This window comes from Cibotium barometz, chromosome 43 (genome assembly GCF_041138505.1).
Source record: "Cibotium barometz isolate CiBa-2024 chromosome 43, ASM4113850v1, whole genome shotgun sequence".
NCBI classification, from domain to species: domain Eukaryota; kingdom Viridiplantae; phylum Streptophyta; class Polypodiopsida; order Cyatheales; family Cibotiaceae; genus Cibotium; species Cibotium barometz.
This window is the reverse complement of record NC_141088.1, coordinates 34,671,127-34,688,524: the sequence shown is the minus strand read 5'-3', so window position 1 is coordinate 34,688,524 and position 17,398 is coordinate 34,671,127. Positions and strand designations below refer to the sequence as shown.

Sequence of the window (17,398 nt, the reverse complement as noted above, 5' to 3'; positions counted from 1 at the left end):
TCTCTCAGGCATACCCCGCATGTTTTCCGCAATAGATCGTCCAATCGTCTGAGCAAACGCTGCGAGATCACCTAAGTGAGCAGGCATAGTTGGTGGAGGCACTTCTGGGATAGCCTGGCTGATAGGAGTTGGCGTTGGTCTGAGTAGGTTGGCAAATGACGTAGGATATGATATGTGGCTAGGCCTAGCTCCTCTTGGATAAGGGTGGTGATAAGGCGGTCGTGGAGCATACGCCATTGGCATACTAGGAGGCGTAGGAGCTACATGGGCATGAGTAGCAATAGGTACATAAGGTCGATAGGCACTGCCACGCACTGTTGTAGGTACTGTTCCACTAGGTAGCGGTGTCGTACTAACTACAGCAGTAACAGGTGCACTTTCAGCTATGCTCATCATTGGGGTAGGCATTGCGGATTCCCTAATGGAAAGTTGAGCCAAGGTTGGAAAGCTAAAGTTACTACTCGTGGGCTCAACCTGCATTGAGACTCCAGGCGAAACAACATATGAAGGGTCTATGGGACTCATCGAGGGAGTCTCCAATTGTGATAGGGTTGGTTGTTTGGCCTTGCCCGTATCCAAAAACCTCATAGGGCCAGTGGAAACTAGGTCCACTCCCCTATTTTGCCTCTCAATTTGGATAATTCTATGAATAACATCACATATCATTTGCTGTTGCTCCTCTAGATTAGTGGCGCTAGATGTGGATCGTAGGACTTCTAACCAACCTACATGGTATGTGTAACCCGTGCATAGGTCCGTTAGAGTCTCTGTGTGTAGATCATATTCCCAATTTTCATTGAGAAATATCCCATCTAGACTTGGTGTGCCAAATGGTTCTCTTGAAGTGGACGCAATGTCACTTCTTATGGATTGGCTTCTAGGGACATCTACTTTAGGAAGAGCATCGGAATGTGGTAGCTCAGTAGGGCCCTCATTAAACGAAGTGGGTAGAATATCCACATGGACACTCTTTGGTGGGAGGGTAGGGTTTACATAAGATGTGAATGGCGAATCTACTACCCCTCCTTCCTCATTTACTTCGCTTGTCGCATGTTCAGAGCGTGTAGCTCTACTAAAGGTCTCTATTAGACGACTAAACATGCTAGATCCGGGTTGTGGGGCCCACACTGGCATGTTTTGGCTTGTCTCCTCAGGGTTCTTGGTAGGGTGTCCTTCCATGGCTTCTGAGTCAGAGAGGACGAGTCACTATCCACTATTCGTGGATCTTGGGTTGCACTCCCTTGGGTTCCAGCCGAAGGCCAAGATGCCAACGTGGAGGGATGGTGTGAGCCTGCGTAGAGTGAAACGCTTTCTAGTGGTTCAGGCTCTAGCACCCGACCAGAACGTAGATGCATGTGACGTGGGTACCCTACGTGCGTTGGTAACTACCCTTGAAGCCCACACAAGTGGTTTCTTGGGTATTTTGCACCTCGTTTTTACTTGTTTTTGTGTTGTTTTTAACCCGTTTTTGACCCCCTTACTTACGGTCGAACTTGGACTAGGGCGTATGATAGCTCAAAACGAGCGTATCGTTCAAAGGGTCCTATTGTGCTTTACAGCACCGTGTTCGCCTATCTAGAGCTCCTGTAGTCCTCAAAACAGTCCGTTTCCCTTGGGGGGAAGGGGCAAAAGCCTATTTGCTTGTGGAGGAAAGGGTGAGGGCTTTATCCCACATACTCACTTTACTCCTTGGGGAGTGGGCTACATATAGGGCACAACTTCCCATAAGCTCTCACTTGAAAGAAAGCTATGGAGGCTCACTCTCCTATATATATATATATCAAAAGACCGAGACCGAGGCCGGGGTCGTGGGTCGTGGGTCGTGGGTCAATTGGGGTTCTTTCTTTTCAAAATTTTTTTCTCCAATTAGAAAATCTTTCCTCTCCACATGTTCGGTTCTTTCTTTGAAAATAAAATTATTTTTTTTCTTTTTTTTAAATATATTTTTTATTTTTTATTTTTTGTTTTTTTTAAATAAGTTTTCTAGGGTTTCCTTATGGTTCAGCCTTGGCCGCGGCGCAGTTCGCACACACAGCATAGATCTGGGGATTCAGAAATCCCTCTCACATGCAGAAACCAGATAACATAACGCACGCCCACACGCGGAGCGGAAAAATAACAAAAGAAACAGAAATGCAGAAGACAAATTGCAGAAACAGAGATTGCAAACCACAGAAACACCTCAACAGCAAACACACAGTCACTTTCGTACACTGTAGATTAAACTTCACGCAGCAGCAGCAGAGCTGCAAACTGGAGCTTGGTGCAGGGCAACTCCCCGGCAGCGGCGCCAAAAATGTGCGCTTTTGTCGCACAGGTCGTAGTTGGGGACTTGCCAGACACCGTATGCGAGCCACGAATGGCTGCAAGCATACAACCAGGGAAGGAAGCTCAAACAGAATGCCAAAGGGTGTGTCACTCACCGCTCAACCGCCGCCTTGAAGGATTCTCGCGTCGCAGCCGTGAAGGAGGAGCCGCCGTCGCCGCTCTAACCGCCTCTCCGCCGCCGCTGTGCCGCTACACAGTGCGCTCGATCGCTCTCTCTGACTCTCTCTCTCTCTCTCTCACACACACACGCAGGAGAAGGAAACCAAAGAGATAAGGCAAGAGCACTCTTGTATTCACAACACATGAGAATGAGGATTTTAGGGTTACATTTGACTCTTATAGGTGACTTGGCCGTTCACACTTGGGTGCCCATACATGGCCGGCCGACCCTAACCCTTATCCTACTGATATCCAAGGTGCGCCTCTCATCGGCGATCACCCAATCCCTTTATCCTTAACATATGGTGCCGACAAGCCTGGCCCATGACTCAGAATATTTAAATTAATGACGTAAAATATAGTACGTCTCATTGTCCGCCATGGGTTAACATATTCCATCAAGAGCACGTGCATGGCGGCCCCCACGATATACACACGACGGTTTCCATGCTTCTATGGAGCATGTATGGATGGCGATTGGTCACATTGTGCCTCGAGAGGATGGGCAGATGCATGGATACAGACATTCCTCTCCCCCGAGCATCCTTCACATCCCCAGTGCTGTCTGATGAGCACACAGGTCCTGCGTTCATGGTCAGTTATGATGACCTGACAGATTTGCTACAAGAGGGTGATGTATTTGCTGTTATTGCAAGTGAGGGAAATAGCGATGGAGTAGACTACTATCTGATGAGTTGCACTAGGCCAAAGTGCATCCTTGACCAGGATACAGTGGATGATCATGGGTTTTCTTATGACGCCCATAACATGATTGTGGCAGGCCAGTTCTACCAGCAGATTTGACTTCATCGGGGGAGTCTTGAGTTCCAGCAGTGGAAGTGGGAGTTAGAGGCATTTCAGTTCTCTCATCTAGTGGTTGTCTTGTTCAAGTACAGAGCCGAAAACACAATTCTCACCCTCGTTTTTGGCTTCGAGTGGATGACCATGAGAGCATTCTAGAGCAGTTGAGAGCTAGAGAGGGTGCTACTGACTAGATCTCTATCTTGATAGTGACTAAACTCAGACTAGCTGGGTTAGCTCACTTACATTGTACTTAGATTTTTGGACAGTGACTAACCTCAGACTAGCTGGGGTAGCTCATTTTCATTCTAATGTACTTATTTGATGTTTATATCATTATGAGTTTTCTCATTATTGAGTATCATTACATTTTAGTTGATGTTCTTGATTTTATTATATTTTTTAACACTTTGGCTATCATATTGTTTGTTGAAAATCTCCATGCTCTGATGGGGACCAAACTTTGCAAGCATGTGGGGGTGGGTCCCCATCGGAGCATGTTTGGATTGGTAATTAGTGCCCATCGGACCCACCCCCATATGCTTGTAAAGTTTGGTCCCCATCCGAGCATGTTTGGGTACGATGGTATGGGGAAGGCCCGGATTTTCCATGGCCTCTTAAGCATCGAGAGACTTCAAAAACCCGCATTGGGCGCTAATTACCAATCCAAACATGCTCTGATTGTGACCAGACTTTGCAAGCATGTGGGGAGGACCCACCCCCACATGCTTGCAAAGTTTGGTCCCCATCAGAGCATGTTTGGGTACGATGGTATGGGGAAGGCCCGAATTTTCCATGGCCTCTTAAGCACCAAGAGACTTCAAAAACCCGCACTGGGCGCTAATTACCAATCCAAACATGCTCTGATTGTGACCAAACTTTGCAAGCATGTGGCGAGGACCCACCCCCACAAGCTTACAAAGTTTGGTCCCCATCGGAGCATGTTTGGGTACGATGCTATGGGGAATGCCCGGATTTTCCATGGCCTCTTAAGCACCAAGAGACTTCAAAAACCCGCACTGGGAGCTAATTACCAATCCAAACATGCTCTGATTGTGACCAAACTTTGCAAGCGTGTGGGGGGGACCCACCCCCACAAGCTTGCAAAGTTTGGTCCCCATCGGAGCATAATTGGGTACGATGGTATGGGGAAGGCCCGGATTTTCCATGGCCTCTTAAGCACCAAGAGACTTGAAAAATCCGGACTAGGCACTAATTACCAATCCAAACATGCTCTGATTGTGACCAAAATTTGCAAGCATGCCCCCTCCCATGCTTGCAAAGTTTGGTCCCCATCGGAGTATGTTTGGGTACGATGGTATGGGAAAGGCCCGGATTCTCCATGGCCTCTTAAGCACCAAGAGACTTCAAAAACCCGCACTGGGCACTAATTACCAATCCAAACATGCGCTGATTGTGACCAAACTTTGCAAGCATGTGGGGGGGACCCACCCCTACATGCTTGCAGAGTTTGGTCCCCATCAGAGCATGTTTGGGTACGATGGTATGGGGAAGGCCCGGATTTTCCATGGCCTCTTAAGCACCAAGAGACTTCAAAAACCCGCACTGGGCACTAATTACCAATCTAAACGTGCTCTGATTGTGACCAAACTTTGCAAGCATGTACCCACCCCCCCATGCTTGCAAAGTATGGTTCCCATCGGAGCATGTTTGGGTACGATGGTATGGGGAAGGCCCGGATTTTCCATGGCCTCTTAAGCACCAAGAGACTTGAAAAATCCGGACTGGGCGCTAATTACCAATTCAAACATGCTCTGATTGTGACCAAACTTTGCAAGCATGTGGGGGTGGGTCCCCCCCATGCTTGCAAAGTTTGGTCCCCAAAAAGGCATGTTTGGGTACGATGGTATGGGGAAGGCCCGAATTTTCCATGGCCTCTTAACCACCAAGAGACTTCAAAAACCCACACTGGTCCCCCCCCCATGCTTGCAAAGTTTGCTCCCCATCGGAGCATGTTTGGGTACGAGGGTATGGGGAAGGCCCGGATTTTCCATGGCCTCTCAAGCACCAAGAGACTTCAAAAACCCGCACTGGGCGCTAATTACCAATCCAAACATGCTCTGATTGTGACCAAACTTTGCAAGCATGTGGGGGACCCACCCCCACATGCTTGCAAAGTTTGGTCCCCATCGGAGCATGTTTGGGTACGATGGTATGGGGAAGGCCCGGATTTTCCATGGCCTCTTAAGCACCAAGAGACTTCAAAAACCCACACTCGGCACTAATTACCAATCCAAACATGCTCTGATTGTGACCAAACTTTGTAAGCATGTGGGGGGGACCCACCCCCACATGCTTGCAAAGTTTGGTCCCCGTCGGATCATGTTTGGGTACGATGGTATGGGGAAGGCCCGGATTTTCCATTGCCTCTTAAGCACCAAGAGACTTTAAAAACCCGCACTGGGTGCTAATTACCAATCCAAACATGCTCTGATTATGACCAAACTTTGCAAGCATGTGCGGGGGACCCACCCCCACATGCTTGCAAAGTTTGGTCCCCATCGGAGCATGTTTGGGTACGATGGTATAGCGAAGCACCGGATTTTCCATGGCCTCTTAAGCACCAAGAGACTTCAAGAACCCGCATTGGGTGCTAATTACCAATCCAACCATGCTCTGATTTTTGTGACCAAACTGTGCAAGCATGTGGGGGGGACCCACCCCCACATGCTTGCAAAGTTTGGTCCCGATCGGAGCATGTTTGGGTACGATGGTATGGGGAAGGCCCGGATTTTCCATGGCCTCTTAAGCACGAAGAGACTTGAAAAATCCGCACTGGGCGCTAATTACCGATCCAAACATGCTCTGATTGTGACCAAACTTTGCAAGCATGTGGGGGTGGGTCCCCCCCCATGCTTGCAAAGTTTGGTCTCCATCGGAGCATGTTTGGGTACGATGGTATGGGGAAGGCCCGGATTTTCCATGGCCTCTTAAGCACCAAGAGACTTCAAAAACCTGCACTAGGCGCTAATTACCAATCCAAACATGCTCTGATTGTGACCAAACTTTGCAAGCATGTGGGGGTAAGTCCCCCCCATGCCTGCAAAGTTTGGTCCCCATCGGAGCATGTTTGGGTACGATGGTATGGGGAAGGCCCGGATTTTCCATGGCCTCTTAAGCACCAAGAGACTTCAAAAACCCGCACTGGGCACTAATTACCAATCCAAACATGCTCTGATTGTGACCAAACTTTGCAAGCATGTGGGGGGGACCCACCCCCACATGCTTGCAAAGTTTGGTCCCCGTCGGAGCATGTTTGGGTACGATGGTATGGGGAAGGCCCGGATTTTCCATGGCCTCTTAAGCACCAAGAGACTTCAAAAACCCGCACTCGGCGCTAATTACCAATCCAAACATGCTTTGATTGTGACCAAACTTTGCAAGCATGTGGGGGGGACCCACCCCCACATGCTTGCAAAGTTTGGTCCCCATCGGGAGCATGTTTGGGTACGATGGTATAGCGAAGCCCCGGATTTTCCATGGCCTCTTAAGCACCAAGAGACTTCAAGAACCCGCATTGGGTGCTAATTACCAATCCAACCATGCTCTGATTGTGACCAAACTGTGCAAGCATGTGGGGGGGACCCACCCCCACATGCTTGCAAAGTTTGGTCCCGATCGGAGCATGTTTGGGTACGATGGTATGGGGAAGGCCCGGATTTTCCATGGCCTCTTAAGCACCAAGAGACTTGAAAAATCCGCACTGGGCGCTAATTAACGATCCAAACATGCTCTGATTGTGACCAAACTTTGCAAGCATATGGGGGTGGGTCCCTGCTTGCAAAGTTTGGTCTCCATCGGAGCATGTTTGGGTACGATGGTATGGGGAAGGCCCGGATTTTCCATGGCCTCTTAAGCACCAAGAGACTTCAAAAACCCGCACTGGGCGCTAATTACCAATCCAAACATGCTCTGATTGTGACCAAACTTTGCAAGCATGTGGGGGTGGGTCCCCCCCATGCCTGCAAAGTTTGGTCCCCATCGGAGCATGTTTGGGTACGATGGTATGGGGAAGGCCCGGACTTTCCATGGCCTCTTAAGCACCAAGAGACTTCAAAAACCCGCACTGGGCGCTAATTACCAATCCAAACATGTTCTGATTGTGACCAAACTTTGCAAGCATGTGGGGGTGGGTCCCCCCCATGCTTGCAAAGTTTGGTCCCCATCAGAGCATGTTTGGGTACGATGGCATGGAGATTTTCAACAAACAATATGATAGCCAAAGTGTTAAAAAATATAATAAAATCAAGAACATCAACTGAAATGTAATGATACTCAATAATGAAAAAACTCATAATGATATAAACATCAAATAAGCACATCAGAATGAAAATGAGCTACCCCAGCTAGTTTGAGGTTAGTCACTGCCCAAAAATCTAAGTACAATGTAAGTGAGCTAACCCAGCTAGTCTGAGTTGTCACTATCAACGGCAACCCAATCAAAATCGTCATCTCTAACTGCCGGTCGACGTGCGCGTCGAGGCTGCTGTGCACGTCGAGGAGGCTGTGCCGGCTGCGGGGGTCGTCGAATGTCTGCGGGGAGGTCTGCCTCAAAGGCAGGATTATGAGCTGGTGCCGGTGTACTCGGGAGCTCACGAGTCCCAAAAGCTGCTATAGCCCTCTCTCTCTCTCTCTACGTCATGCTAATGCAAGACGCCTCTGTCTGTAAACCCAAAATCTATAATCTGCAATGGTACGTGTCTGCCACTCTGCTTGTGTAAGCTCCTCTGCTGTGTAAGGACACGCTGCTCATGAGAAGCAGCACTGCTGCTAGCACCATCACCCGAGGTGCCACTAGGACCAGCACCACCCACGCGCTCATATGCTGTGATCTGGCTCTCATGTAGGACTCTCTGGTATGCATCAAACTCATGTGAGCTCCACTCAATCTCTGGAGGCACCTCAGGCTCCTGGGCTCTATCGTCGAAGGTGTCGAGTCCCAAGCTGATGTAAAATCAATAGGCCTGCAAGTCCTAGCATCTACTCGAACGAGGCCTGGGTGAAGATCATCGATGCCCAAAACTCTGTATGTCGCTAGGTCGACGCGTGCACGGCAGGAGGGGCATGCTGAGAACCGTACTAGCTCCTGGGTGATGCAAGACAAGTGAAAAAAATGTCCACATCCCAGGGCATATCCACCAGTACTATCAATGTCCTCGATACATAAAGCGCAGCACGCACCACGTAGGAAGGGTGGTGCATCCTACGGGAGAGGTTGTCGAAAAACCTCTGTGACAGGCCATGGATATAAAGGTAGTAAGGCACTGTCACGTCCGAGGATCTGCGAAACTCTCGAACATGCAGCATCAACTGCTATGCCCTATGCTGTGCAATGTGCTCCATAATCTGATGATGCTGTGCCTCAGCTCTAGAGCTCTCTACCTCGGTCCGAGCCTACACAAAAAAGTAAAGCATTAAAATAATTGATTAGTCTCTCATTAGGTATTACTTAAAGAAATTTATAACTTAGGACCTTAATTATAACTCTTTTACGTGCAAGAGAAACCTACCTGGACTCTCTCAAATGCTGTGCCTCTGCAGTAGGTGCCTCTGCCGTCTGTAATGCAACTCTGAGGTAGTCAATCTCTGCTCTTGCCTCTACCAACTCCTGAGTGAGTCTCTCAGTGGTAGGTGTGGGACCCTACGTGACACAGTCAACCATGCTGCTCATGTAAAAATATAGAAAAGTACATATAAACATGTAAATAAATGACTAAAAAAACTTAAGAAGTAATATATATGTAAATACCTCATCTGTCGTCGGTATAGATCGTGAGAACACCACGTGCTGGATGCTCTCCGTGGTACTCCGTACGTCAATGCCGGCCTGGGTGCCAAGAGCCTCTACTGTCGAGACAATGGCACAAATGAAGGATCTGTGGTAGGTGCTACACGAAGGGCTGGTGGAGGCCGCCTACCTTGGTCCTGGAGACGGCCTCGGCCAGCACCACCACCCGGCCGATGGGCTGGTGTAATCCACCTCCTCCCCTAAGACAAACTCCACATATAACTGCTTTGCGAAGTATATGGGAATCTGGGTTGTTCGGCATCCTCCCATATGCGGCAACATCTCGACTATAGATATGTGCCGCTATATGAGGATGCGAACACCGCGAAATAGTAAGGGGCTTGCCCGCCCCCAGGCATCATCCCACGACTATCGAGGAAAAGATCCAGTAGACTCCATCCCTAATAGGAGCAAGATCACAGACCTGACGATATGTCAGGCATGTGACACAGGAGCAGTGCGATGGTGGGCTATCCACTCATCTACATAAACAATATCGTGAAGACTATGAAGGGATGAAAGCATCACCTCCAAGTCTGCCACGATATGTAATGTAGACGGTGTGTCTCTAGCACTCCTACGGATAGCCGCTAACTCGCAGTCTATCTCCACGATGAGGTCCGCAATAGATGAGCGGCCCTCCTCGTGGCCCTCCTCGTGTGACTCCATGCTAAAACCTAAGCCAAACACAAAGGTCCAATGTGAAGGGTCTAATGCTTAGTGCTAAGTAGCAATAATGAAGCTATAAAACAATGCTAATGGGCTCACTAATGCTAATCCAAATCAAGAGAGCAAGGAGAGTGAAAACGACTTGTGACAATGAGGCAAAAAAAAAGTTTTCCGGTTTTATAACCTCGATCGAGGTTCGGTAGCAGCATGCAATTTAGGGTTTGCAAGATTAACGCTCTGGATATTAGGGTTAGTGCAACATACGGCCAAGATACACACTTAATTTTAGGGTTGGTGAGGGATCGACGGCTTAGATTTGATATTACTATCTCGTTCGAGGTACATGGACAGCCACGATTTAAAGTCATTACCATGACAAGGTATGTCGACGGTCAAGATTCATTATATACCTCGATCGAGATATTTAAACGGTTGAGATCGCATCTTCCAACGTACGTGAATGGACGGTAGAGATTGCGTTTACGTATCTCGATCGAGATATTTGGACGGTGGATATTGCAACTACGTATCTCAATCGAGATATTTGGACGGTAGAGATTGTATCTCTGTATCTCGAACGAGCTATTTGGACGGTGGAGATTTGATCTCAGTATCTCGATCGAGATACGGGGACGGTGGAGATTGTATCCCATTACCTCGAACAATGAATGGTCGCGATTTGATGTTAATTTCTCGTTCGAGATACGTGGACGATGGAGATGTGCTAGTCAAATATGCCTAGGGGGATACAGCATGGCCCTGATGTGGATCTGAGTGGCATAGATATCTCGACATGTATTGGTGACATGGATGACGCCTGGAAACCCGGACCTGCTAGCGTGGCATTAGTTGGCATCTCGATCGAGATATGTCGATTTAGGCTTGGGAGGCACGTGTCGTGTTTTAATTCACGGCACTATCACGATCGAGGTACTCCGCCCGAGATGCATGGATGTCCCAATTTTAGCGAGGGTGAACGAAAGTGAGTACCCTCATCTTGCAACCACCCGTATGTATTATATATATCTATATAATACATATACTTACGGCATATATATGTATGTATGTCATATGTATGTATGTATAGTACATATACTTACGGCATATATATGTATGTATGTCATATGTATGTATGTATATACATGCATGTATGTATGCATGCACATTGTATGCATGCATGCATGTATGTATGTATATATATATGTATTTTTCTTTTCCTTACGGCATTCGGATTGCACTCCGACCCATACACAGCATCCGGAATTCTGTTTTCCGGATTCTCGTAAAGCTTCCGTACGGTTGTCCATACGGTGTCCTGTTCTCGATCCGGTATTCCAATCTCATTCGGCATCTGCTCTCATGAGGTATCTTGTACTTTGTTATTTCCGTACGGAATCTAACTAGTTTTTCGTACAGCTTGCGGAAGGTTCCTGTCCCGCATTCTTCCGTACTGTATGCGGAAGGTTCCCGCCCCGCACTCTTTCGCAGAACTCCATTCCGATTCATATAAATATTCCGGCTCCTTCCGGATCCGCATTCCAGACCGTATTTTCCTTCAAAATGAAGACTAGAAGCAAATAGTGGCATACTACTATTACGCCACAGACATGTTAGTAACTGACTCAAAATATATTATTTTACTAAGAGGCAAAATATACACAACCAAAAATTAAGTCTTTATGCCAAAATTTTGTATATACATGTCTATCTCAAAAAGGGTCCTTACAGTATGTTTGTCATATGTATGTATGTATATACATGCATGTATGTATGCATGCACATTATATGCATGCAAGCAATCCCGGCGAACGGGAACGGGGATGGACAAAAAACGGCAATTAAAAAACTTTTTTAATAATAACTATTTTCAAGCTACTTGGTACATGGTACTTCGTGCACGGTACTTGGTACATGGTACTTGGTACATGATAATTGGTACATGGTCCATAGTAATTGATACATGGTACATGATAATTGGTACATGGTCCATAGTAATTGGTACATGATACATGATAATTGGTACATAGTCCATAGTAATTGGTACATGGTACTTGATAATTGGTACATGGTCCATAGTAATTGGTACATGGTACTTGGTACTAGATTCGGTGCTTGGTACTTGATTTAGTATCAGGCTCCATAATGAAACTTCGAACTCGCAATTGATACATGATATATGGTATCAATCGGTCGGTCTAACTTTGGGGTACCTTAAGCAATAAACATGGGAACAAAGAAAGCTTTTTAGTGTTAGACTTGGTACTTGGTACTTGGTACTTGAGTTGGGGTTGAAACCTCGTACTTGCAAATGGTTACATGGTAAAGGTACGTGGTACATAAATTGGTACTTTGAAATCATGTGCTTTGAAACTTCATGGTTCAGATCTTTAAGCTTGAAAGTTAGCTTGAGTTGATACGTATCGTACAATCAGGGACCCCTGCAAAAAATATGAAAATCAAAAGCTTGTTAATATTAGAGCCTAACATAGAAAAACAGTCACTGGAACTGCGATAAAGTTTTTGATTTGTCTCTATCTAGCTTTCCAAGAGCTTTTGAGAAATTGGTGATGCTTGCCAATCTTTTGCTTCTTTTGATGTGTTACATCGTGGGCTTGCCTCTTTTCTTGTTTAGGATTTGTTTTGTTTTAAAACATACAGATAAATAAATAACATTCTAGCTTCTCGCACATACTTAGGCTAATTAACTTACCGACAAATAATTAATTATTTGACAATAGACAAATTCAGCGATGCAACAAGAACATATGTCAATATATATCATCAACAAATATATGTACATGTGTCTACAGTGTGTGGTGATCAATCATCTCATATACAAAACAGATCACTAAGTATCACTACGTGAGCCATCACTATATGAGTCGCTACTATCAGACTCGGAATCATCATCAACATCAGCACTGCCACCACCCGTGCCCCCAATCACAACACCACCATCACCACTGCAACCACCCGTGTCCCCACCCGGGATCACGCCACCGCTGCCCGCCTCAGACTCTCGTCGTTGCCCCTCGGCCTCCTGTCGAGCCACCTCTATCATGTCCTCCTTGCCATGTTGCTCCTGCATTACTCAGTGAAATCAAATAAGAATATATTATAGTTAATATGAAAATAAACCACAAAATAAATCAGTGATACCCACAAGTGGATCAGGCGTGTCCGGAAGTGTCGCCTGCAAAGCGCGGTACCCGTAGTATGTAGCGTACTCCATCTCCTGTGCCGTAGGTGCACGACCATAGTCTTTGGTCTGCATCAAGATAGAACCAAAGACTTATTGATTTCTTCATTCAATAATAGTATCTTTGAAAGTTAAAACTAGAACGATTTATACTCACAAATGTGGCCACAAATCCATCTCGACCCATCTAACCTAGTCTAGATGTGTGACCAACTTGTAGTCTCTTTCGTGCTGCCGACTATGTAAATTTCATTAAACAAAATGACATAGATTAGAGAATATTTAGAATCAATATATCAAATTTCAAATTAATTCTAATATACATTAGCAAAGGCATGCACCTTCTGCTGAGGAAAAGTGATGCGTAGGCGTCTCTCCTTGCGGAAGTATTGCCATGTCTTCATGCACATATCAGCCCTCCTCTTGTTTGTCTCCACCATACAGTAGCGTCTGTTTATTTTTCATATTGCATACCATAGAACTTGTTAGATTTCAATGTTTTCTTTCATGCATTGCTTTTTTCTTCTCGATCATTTGATTAATGACTCGTGTTTTTATGGTACTTGAAAATCAGATTCGGACCAATCAGAGGGTACACGACCACCTCCTACTCGTGGTGATTCTTGGGGTGCACAGAGTTCCAATACTGCACAAGAACCCATTTATGATGATTTCTACTACGACGAGTCTATTGTATGCTGGTGCGCTCGTTGTCGTGGCACATATCGGAGGCCACGACAGGAGTGCTTTTCACATGAGATGACTCATGGTACTTTTGAGCGAGCACCGCCACCTGAGGAGTGACATCGACCTATGGTATGTGACTGTTCTCCCTTAGCTTTATTATTGGTTATTTTATAAATCAAAGGCTCATATATAATGTAACCATATCATATATGTAGGTATATTCACTTGATGAGGATGAGGATGACTTCACTATCAGTGGTGCACATGTCCCTCGCACATGGCACGGACAGGTCACTTGTCAGCTATCGCTCGAGGTTTCTCGACATCCTCTACCTCCTACTTTGGAGGCTGAGATGGGTGGAGATCATCCGTTGCCTACTCCTTTGCATTCTCTAGTACAGACGTATGATCAAAGACTATGATCGAAGACGATACGGAGGATGGCAGAGAGGATCACTTCCTTTAGATGGAGTGGTTTTCAGCTTCTGGGGCAATCACTACATGATTGCTCCATCTACCATCAGTGGAGCAGGATGAGGCCTCTTTATTGCATAGGATTTACATGTGCCCCCTCATTCAGAGGTCACCCTTATGTCTTTCTGTGGACCTATATATAGATGGGATCCATGGCATCAGCTTACTCGCTACATTCAGAGCATGAGTACTTATGGATTATGTCTCAATGCAGCCTCTCTTTGTGATAGAGGGATCACACATGCAGAAGGACAAAGACTCTATGTTGATGGAAGACCTTACTCTCAAGGAAACATAGCAGGTTTAATCTCAATAGTAGTCGAGGGATGAGTTCAAGAACCAATTGCATGTTTGTGGAGTGTGAGAATAGTCACTCATGAACCAGAACATATGAGCAGGGATGTAAAAAGATACATAGTTGTCAATGCTATTAGATCATTACCTGCTGCTGGTGATGAATTGCTGGTCAATTATGGATGGCGTAGACCTCCACAAGCACCCTTAACAGATGAGGATTGAGAGCTTCATTGTATACATTTCCTAATGTTATTTGGACCTCTTGTACCCTAATTCTACAGTTTAATTTGCACCACGTTCTCTACTGTCTCTATTTTAATTTGATAATCATTTTTTATTGTCTGTAACTATTTTGTATCTCTCTTTCCTTTTATATAGAAGCATGCTATTGATACAATCTTCTTTGCCTTCAAATATGTAGATTCCGGATTGTGACATCGACAATATCACAAATCAACGTTCACATGACGCATCTCACATGTCAATAGAGTGCATGAGGATCCTACACAGGAGTGATCCTAATGCGTATGCAAGACTAAAAAAACAATATTCTCAGGACTTCAATAATGTGCGGGACCATATCTTTGATGACGACGATGGCATGTCTGATTTTATTGAGGATTGGTATCAAAATAATAGCACGAGCAATATTCCTAATAACAACGAGAAGTATCTTCGAGAAGAAGCTCTAAAGCGTATCTACGCAGAAAGCCAACTGACACGACTCAGTGCAAGCTTACTTATTTTGAATCTTTAAAACCGTTTTGGATGGAGTAATATATCCATTTCAGCACTTTTGAAGTATGTAACAATCTAATATTTTTTTTAATCTAAATATTTTAGGAGTAATCACAATATGTTTTGTTCTTATTGATCATATTTTTAATGGACTTTGCAGGCTACTCTTTCAGAAGTTCTTGCCGACAAGCAATTCCCTTCCTACATCACATGATGAGGTGAAGAAGATGATAAGTAGTCTTGGACTTGACTATTCTTCTATACATGCATGTCCCAACGATTGTATTTTATATAGAGGTCAGTACGAGGACGGTGTGACATGTCCAAAATGTCAAACTCCTCGTTATAAAGAGGAGAAAGGTAAGGTCCCTAGAAAGGTATTGAGACATTTTCCCCTAGCTCCGCATATAAAACATATGTTCCAAAGTCCCGAATTAGCTAAGCTTATGACATGGGGAGCGGAGCACAAGAGCAAAGATGGAGTAAATGCGAATTCCATCAGATTGTCCTGCATTTGAGCATATTGATCTGTGATGGCCAGATTTCGCAAAAGAACCATGCCATTTAAAGATGGGTGTAGCATTGGATGGCGTGAATCCATTTTCAATGAGATCAAGTAAATGGTCTACATGGCCAATGGTAGTTATTAACTATAATCTACCCCCGTATCTCAGCATTAAGGAAGAGCATTTAATGCTCTCACTCTTAATTCTAGGAAAACGACAAGTTAAAGATCTGAATGTTTATTTGGCCCCTCTCATCAACGATCTTCAAGATTTATGGAGAGGGATTGATGTCATGGATATGTCCAGAAGCATCGGTCAAAGACAGTTCATTGTTCGTGGAATTTTAGCATGGACTATCCATGACTTTCCAGGATATGGTTTTTGCTCAAGTAAATGGTTTAAATATATATATTCTTTCATATGTTTGTACGATGTTCATTACCCTAATCATCTTTGTTATGTTTTCCATGCAGGGATATGTCTTGTCCAATTTGTGGTGATTGGTTGAGATCGACTTATAGCAAAAACCTCAACAAAAATATATATCTTTGACATAGACGATTTTTATCTGAGGATCATTATCTACGAGACAGAAGGCAAGCCATACATTTTAATGGAAAGGTAGAAGAAGGGAGATGTCCAATACCAATGACACCAAAGGATTGGTATCTAAAGTGGACTACCAAACCCACTATCAATCTAGAGTCGGAGATCATAAGCGGCGATGATGATGACGCTGTAAAGCAGCGAGCGAGAGGAAAATGTACTGTAGCTCGATATGGTATACTTTGGAATATTGGAAGGATTTGAGGATATGTCATCTTCTTGATCCCATGCACATATTCAAGAACGTTGGTCAAACCTTATGGCAACACCTCGTTGGCTTGAAAGACACAGTGGTTGCAAGAAATGACTTAAAGAATCAAAACTCAAAGCCTAATCTATGGCCACTTTATGATGAAACTCGATGTGAGACAACCTACAAGCCTGCCCCATTGGTGCTCAAGACAGAAGAGCTGGAGACTATCAACAGGAAGATTCAGCCGATTTGTATGCCTACAGGATATGGGGCATCTTGTCGAAACATGTTCACTCTAGATGACAAGAGCTTGTCTGGTTTAAAAACACACGATTGGCACAATTTTGTGAAGGTAAATCTATTCAGATCTTTGAAAGTATTTATTTTCTTGCATTTTTGTTGATCAGATTAATCATGTATGTAGCATGTTCTACCCCTTGTTATTGATGGATGTACTACAAGAGGAGTCCGAGATGTGATATATCGCCTTGGATCGCTTGCAAGGTATTTATCGCTCATTAATTTTTAGTGCTTATTAATTTTTAGTATAAAATTTTATTTCATATCTTATTTATTCAATAACATCTCTAATATCTTCTTTCTTTTACTGATAGATGGATTACATCTAAAGAGATTGCCAAAGGGTCAATTCCACAAAAGAAGCGTGAATGTATAGAGATTCTTTGTTTAATGGAAAAGGAATTTCCAACCTCCTTTTTTGATATCCAGGTTCATCTTCTAATCCATCTAGTAGACGAGATAGAGCTCGCTGGTATTGTCAGCACTCGATGGATGTTTTGGGTCGAGAGGTTTATGGGAGTATTGAAAGGTTATGTACGTCAAAAAGCAAGACCAGAGGGTTCTATGGCAGAGGGATGGATGCTTGAAGAATGCATGTATTACGTTTGTGAATACCTTGAGAAAACCGATTC

The 17,398-nt window shown here is 44.9% G+C and overlaps 1 pseudogene; it reads right to left on the bottom strand.

The window, feature by feature from the left end:
• Window positions 1-12,614: 12,614 nt before the first annotated feature.
• On the bottom strand, window positions 12,615-13,405 carry LOC147613858 (uncharacterized; annotated as a pseudogene).
• Window positions 13,406-17,398: the final 3,993 nt, after the last annotated feature.